This window comes from Passer domesticus, chromosome 1 (assembly GCF_036417665.1).
Source record: "Passer domesticus isolate bPasDom1 chromosome 1, bPasDom1.hap1, whole genome shotgun sequence".
Taxonomy (NCBI): domain Eukaryota; kingdom Metazoa; phylum Chordata; class Aves; order Passeriformes; family Passeridae; genus Passer; species Passer domesticus.
The window spans coordinates 72,400,583-72,407,794 of NC_087474.1; the positions used below are offsets into that span (position 1 = coordinate 72,400,583).

The 7,212-nt window shown below is 40.3% G+C and overlaps 1 long non-coding RNA gene across 1 annotated transcript in view; it reads left to right on the forward strand.

Annotated features, from left to right (window-relative positions):
* LOC135302798 (uncharacterized) overlaps positions 1–7,212 on the forward strand; it is a 92,295-nt gene that overhangs the window by 34,876 nt on the left and 50,207 nt on the right. The window lies entirely within an intron of this gene.

Below are 7,212 nucleotides of genomic sequence, written 5' to 3' on the forward strand. Positions count from 1 at the left end.
CCTCCTTCAAGGTGTTTAGTCTGCATTGCAATGGCTAAGATAACACTGAATTACTAAGATCCAGTGGATCTGTGTTGAGCTCCACCTTGGCCAACAGACAGTGAAGTCTGAGCTCCAAATTGGCAGTGCTGTCTCTTCCCTCTTTGCTTAAGCTGTAGAATCACAGAATGTTTTGTGTTGGAAGGGACCTTAAAGATCATCATTCCAACCCTGCTGCCATGGGCAGGGGCACCTTCAAGCACTATGAGCTTCATAAAACAGTTGTTGTGAGATCAGTGATGCTATTGCTGAGCTAATCTTTTGCCAGTGAAGTTGTGGTGCAAAGAATTGGTGCTGGGGAGGTGGGGAAAAAGGAGTTCCTCACTTGGTAAAAACAGAGTCCTGAAAGCTTCCTGCAGAGCTTGTGGAAAAAGACATTGAGTGTTCATCTCCAGGAATAACTATATGTAACAAATTTCTCTCTCTCTGGTGTACTTATTTCTGGTAAGACTTAATTGCCAGTTCTGACTGCGGTCAGCAGTGCAGTGAGTGTCTTTGCCTGTGCCCCCAATCCTTTACTGTTTGCTTTCTGTGGTGGACAAGCTGTATGGAGCTCTATCCTTACTCTCACAGTAGGTCTTTATTTGCACAGAACAGACTGTTTCCCTGCACTGTCATTTTCATATTCAGCAGATGATTAACTTGTCTGGCTGCTTTTCTGACCCGCTGGCCCTCCTCCCCTCCAGGTGAACTGCCGCAGCTGCCACGTGAAAGCAGCCTGCTAATCTCCATCAAAAGTGCTCAATTAGGAAAATGTGGTTAAAATGGCAAATGCAGAAGTGAGAGAGAACGTGTTTGTGTGTGAATATGACATTATACATCAGAGGCCTACAAAAGACTGAGGCGATAATTGCCTGTCTAAAAACCTGGCAAATATTTTAATGCAGCCTGTGCCCTCACGTGGCACTGTCTGCCTTGCTGGGTGACAAGTATTGCTTGTGGATTCCTTTCAGCCGTGTTCCCTTGGCTCCTTTCTTAGTCATTTGAAACCTAGCTAACAGGAGAATGAAGGGGCAGATCATTCCAGTAAGCATTAATTACCTGACAGGAATACCTGGGTATTCTGTTAGCCAGACTTGGTGTGCTCCTTTTAGACTTGCACACTTGCTAAGAGCAGGTAGAGGTGTTTTTAAAACACTAATGACTTTATTCTCCTTGAGATGTGTTGATTTTTCTTACAGTTCCCCTCTACTGTTTTTCAAGGTACTGTAAATGTCCCCAGGGTAATTGTGAACTGACCAGAAGTGCTTGATATTGAGCTCTTTCCCTTTAATTGCCTGCATTCTGAAACTGTTTTCCACTATACACATGTGGCAACCTGCATTTTTGCCCAAGAGACAGATTCAGAGGAGCATCTCACCTCTTTGGAGCACATCAAACGGCACTCAGTCCAAATATGTATCTTGAGACATAAAAAGCTGTCTGGGTTAAATTAAATTTTCATTTAAAAATGGGAAAGGGAAAATAGTTTTAAGAAGGGTGGTGAAAGTACAGTGACTCCTAGGGAGAATACCTATTTTCTAATTAATTAAGCAAACCATTCTGCTTTTGAACTCTTCACACTGGAAAGCACTATTTGGGATAGGACACTGTAGTATATAAATAATTTTACTCCAGAAAGGATAATTCAGGTGTTTGGCTACAGACCTTTCAGTGGCTGCTCCTCAGAAGATGCTGCTCTAAGACAACAATCTTCACCTCTCCTATAGTTGTTTCTTCTTCTTTCAGCAGAAAACATACTGTCAACTTGTGTCACATGGACCTTATTACCCAAATTTGCTCCTCTATCAGTAGTCATAAGACTTTCCAAGGTCTTGAATTCTTTAGCTTTTTCCCTCTCAGAGACAATGGATGAACTGGGTATTTCTTAGATAGCATAGGACATGAAAGACATCCTTGGTAGTGCAGAGGGAGATTACGTTTTTTCTGCTTAGGATGGAAATTTTTTAAGTGGATGCATGTCTTGCAGTCTGAAATCACTCATAACATTCCCTGAGCATGCTGCAGTGGGAAAAGAGCAAGGCAAGGATGTGTAATTTTCTTGTGCTTGTTGGTCAGAAGTCTGTTAGTAGAGCCACCTGATGGCCAAATTCCATTTGGATGTTAGAATTGCACTATGGTGCAGGTAAGCAGATGCACATGGATAGCTGGGGAGCTTTCTTACTTAGATACACTGAAAATGCTGATGAGCACAGAGCAAAGTTATATTAACTTAAATGTTAACTACCAAACATTTAGATATATCTAATTTGTATGCACAAATTACCAACAAAGTCAATTTGGTTTAGCAAGACCCTCCTCTCATTAAAATTAATTTTTTCAAGATGTATACTTTTGTTTCAAAATAATGTTTCACTTAGACATGTATAATGGGGAGTAAAAACCACCTAGAAAAAAGCTACAGAAAATATAAAATTAAAAAGTCTTTAAGTACAAAACATTTTTCTGGGCAATGAAAAAAAAAAGGAAAAAAAGGCTTTTCAGATTTATTTATAATTCAGTTATATTCAACCTTTCCTGTTCAACCACAAAGGAACTTTCTGTAGTGAAAGAGCGGAACTAAGAAACCTGTGCTAGTGCTGTGGGAAAAGGTTTGAGGTAGATTGAAATACTTTCTCTTAAATACGGAGAGAAAGCGGTCTAACATGTCAGAATGGGAGGATATTCTGACTAATTTCCATTGCTTTCTTTTATCTACTTTGGCTCAAGTTAGTTAGGTGCTCCTCTGTTGGTCAGGTGCAAATTGCTTTGGATCAATTGATTTAAAGATCAAAAAAAATGTTTGCTCCTACTTTTTTTAGGTAAAGAAACAACTTCTTCCTTTCTTTTGCAAGAATTTGATCCAGCACTTTCTTTTTTCCTACTAAGACTAATTCTAATTAATTCTCCTTTTCATCTTAGCCTGTCAGCTCAGTAGTCTGAGCACAGAGAGAGATCTTTATGAAATGCCTAACACATTTAGCATCTTAAACCTGAATATTTCTTGAAGAACTACAAAAAGAAAAGCTTTTCATACCAAGTATTTTGTTTTACCTCCAGGTGAGCTATTTCACAGATCCCACATACCTAATAGGCCCTTCATATCTTTTACTCCATTTGCTCTCCTGGTGGTCTGATGTATGTACAAATGGTTAAATAAAACAGGAGCAGTTTTTATACTTCAAGTAGAATAATGTGGGAACAGAACAAGACAAGAGATTGATGAATGAGGTAATACAAGCTGTTCCTGAAATCTCAAATGCAGCTGAAGCCAGGGAAAACAGCACAACTTTGTACATGATGTGCATTACTTTCAGGGTTCTGAAGCATATTTCCAAGATTTACCTGACCATCTCAATTATGTAGCATGAGAAAAGTTGCTTTCTAGAAGAGTAATTTCTATGGAGAGACATTATTATTAATTTTGAATATTTGTTTTGGTCTGCAATATCCCTTTGTCTTCTATGAGGCTCAACTTGGATATTTATTTTCAATTTAAATAATGTCTACCTTCAGACAAGTTGTGACTCACACTGTCATGTTTTGCAGTTAAGAAAGGAGTTGACAAATTGTGTAAAAACCTCTCCAATATTATTTACCGTGACAGAAATCATGCATGAGGAGAAAAAAAAGTACACTGCAAGGTTTTGAGTGCCATCTCTGTGGTGCAAGTGAAGCCTGCTACTGGGCAAACCACTCTGCCAGGGTAAACATTGTCCCTCTTCCATCTTCTCTGAAGTGCCTCTGAAGTCTTGGAATTGTTCTGGTGCATGGTAGAGTTTTCCTGCAAAAGAAGCGGTGTTGAAGGGACTTCAAGAAGAAGGCTGGTCTTGTGTCATCACAAGATAATGTCAGCTATATTTACATATATTTAGGTCACTAGCTTCATCTAGGACTTAATATCCCCACCAAAGACGATCCCAAGAGCTACTAAAGGAAAGTCACTCCTGTGCTTCAGTGTATTGCTGCTAGAAAGTTCATTCTATTAGTGCCTGACCTGATTCTTCCTCCCATTTAAACACATTATGTCTTGTCCTATCTGACAAGTAAATAAAGAAAAGAAGCTGCTTCTTTTGCAGCAGTCTTTCATGTACTTTGAAGTTATGATGTTCGCTTTTCATCTTTTCATGTCAAGGATGAAAAGCCCCGAGATAACCTTTTCTTTTTTTGCCCCGAGTACAAAACTGTCTTCATTCACTGAAGCCCTCCTCCAGTTGCCACGTGCTTGTTGAAGTTCTCACATTTGTGGCTGCAAATTCACATAAACGTGACAGAGACTTCAGACAGAAAAAAACCTCACCTGAAAACAACTGTCAGCTGAATGCAGACTTTTGAGAAGCTACAGTCTGAGACTTTAGTTCTGTTTCTCTCTGGAAACCATCTGTATTTCAATAGTTTACTGAAGTGTTTTCTTCCAGCAGGTACCCCATCTCAGACAACAGTAGCTCAGATATTCAAAAAGAGAGCTCTTGCACTGTGAGGCACTCCAGTGTCCTTCAGCTCTAACAATGTGATTCCTTCTCATCACAGATATTTCAGGAAAATGTCAGAGATTTTGATTTTTTAATCCCAAAAGGGCACTACTACATAAAATGTCTTTTGGAGATCAGGGAATAAATTTCATTTTTGAAAGTTTAAGGTGTAAGTGGTTGACCCGTGGGAAATAAGTGTACTGCTTCGCTTGCTGCTTTAATGAAGGTCCTCTGCCGGAGAACATGAAGTTCTTTATGGAGTTTGCTTTGTAATATTGACTTACTTACCTGGGCTGGCAAGGAGCTCATATCTCTCCCTCAAAAGTCACATTAACTGCTTCACTGCTGCCCAGTGTGAGGTGATGCTGATGCTGTAATTTGCAGCAGTAAGACAGATAGGGGGTTGGCCAGGCTACTGTCTCTCCTTCCTGCTAGCCAGGAAACTCAAAGACCTGCTACTGTCCTGTCTGCTTGATGCCACCTTCCTGGCTGCACAACATGTCCTTAGTTACAGATTCTGGCCGTCAGATCAATTCCTATGAACGTGTGTTATCCCCGAAACACAGCTACTGCAAATGAAAAATGTACAGACCAGATTGAGCACCTATTACACTTCTGCTCAATACTGTGTAACAAGATTGATGACTCCTTCAGCTCCCAGTCCTGCTCCTATAGAAGTCAATACATTCATTGCCAATATGAACAGGAGCAGCTCCCTATTTCAATAAAACACAACCCCCACAAATGTACCTCCCTCTATCCCTTGCCCCCAAGGAGGCCCTCAATGCCCTTGCAGGCTGTCACACTGCCCGAAGTAAGCATGGGCTTAATGCCCACGGCAAGGAGCAAAATGCATGAGGGCAGAACCACAGGCAGTAAGATGTTGCCAAAGTGTTCAGGCTGGGCTGCAGACTGGAACAGAGTGCTCTGCTGAGCCTGTTTGTGCATGCACTGAGCTCGCCTAACTTATCTGTTAATTGCTTTGACCTGTTTGTTTACTTCCTGCTCGGGAGTCTCAGAATTTGCTGCGCTCAAAATGACTTCTGGATTGCAGCACTGAGCAAACATTGACTTAACCTTTTCTGCTACTCTGTGTCAATATTTCCAGTCTATTCATATGTATGTGCTATTGCACTGGATAAACCAGGATTGTGTTCAAAACTAAAGCTCTTTCATTTATCTGTAGGTATCGCATTGTGCAGGTACACAAAGCACACACATGAACGTCTTTAATAAAAAGCTTAACCCTTATCAAACAAAGAACACGTACCCATGGAGCACCGGGCCAGAGCAACTCCAATTCAGAAAGCTTTTCTGGTCCTTGTCAGCGCTCTCCTCACAACCAGGGCACCAGGTACAGGCAGTGCTGATCCCCGTTTCCCAGCAGCAGCGAGCCAGAAAACAGGAAGACACTTTCAGTGAGTCCTGTTTGGGACATGACCTTCACCCTTGGGTTGCTCAATTAGATGAATGTTCAAAGGAGACCCTAAAATTGACCACTAAGCGTTCTGGGAACACTAGCACCAGCAGTGAGCGGTGCCACCAGAACTGCTGAGATCAATAGAGTGTTCAGGGCCTTATGGCAGCATTTCGAGTGTGTTATGTGATCAGGGAGCAGAATGGAAAATGAAATTCATCTAGAAATATTTAATTTTTTAGTTGAGATGACAAAACCAATTATTTTGTTGCTGATGCCCAGCATTGCTCTTTATTCTGCTTAACTCTGCATACCTAACTTATTACTTAAGAGATGTATTTCTCAAAGGGCCATTTTATGAAGTACTGTTGGGACTCTTGCATCTAAAGGGGACTTTGTAAAAACAAACTTTGATCCGACTTGTTTGATCTAAAAGCCAACCAAGCTAGGTAAAAGATGAAGAGCTGTTTGTGCACTGGCTGCCTTTTTGAATAATTCTTTTCTTAAGTAGTGACAGGTTCAACACAGTTCAAACTAATCACAGCATTTCTTTTTCATGGGTGATAATTAGAAATTTTCTTATTTGTAAGTTACACGGTTCTCTCCTATGCAACACTTGTCAGATTAGCATTTAAATCAAGCATTAAACTCTGTCATTTTGTAACCATGTGGAGGATTTTATCTGGACGTGGAGTTTTGTTTTTGATTTTAATGAGCTGGTATTAACTGTTGTTTTATTTCTCTTAACTTCCACAGCTAAGCAGGCATACTCCACTACCCAAAGCCAGTGCTGGCAATAGGAGTGCATGCCTAAGAGATGCAAAGAGAAAAATCACTAAAAACCCCCTTGTTTTCAGACTCTCAAATACAATGTGGGGAAACCACTGGAAGAGTGAGGGCTTGGGGATGATTTTCCACAGAACAAGTCTTGTTTTACCAAATATACCTGTTGGACTAGGTAGAAATGGGAATTTGGAGAGAATCCCCACTTTATCTTTTGTTCCTCCATCAAAAATCTGAACTGCCTGGGCACATAGTCAGGAGCTGAATTTTCTCCAGTGATCAGACAGAATATATCTAGACAGATGACAACAAGCAGTACTTGTGACATGATTCATGTCCACCCACCTGCAAATTAAATAGGCCTAGCACCTAAAATCAGTGAAAATATTTTATTTTATTAGTTAGGATAGAAATTTATCATCATTGTCTTTTCTTGTTATCTCCCACAAAAGGTGTGTGACTGATCTCTTAAGAACGTTTAAAAAAATCTTTCTTAAACATTGTGCAAAATATTTTATTCTG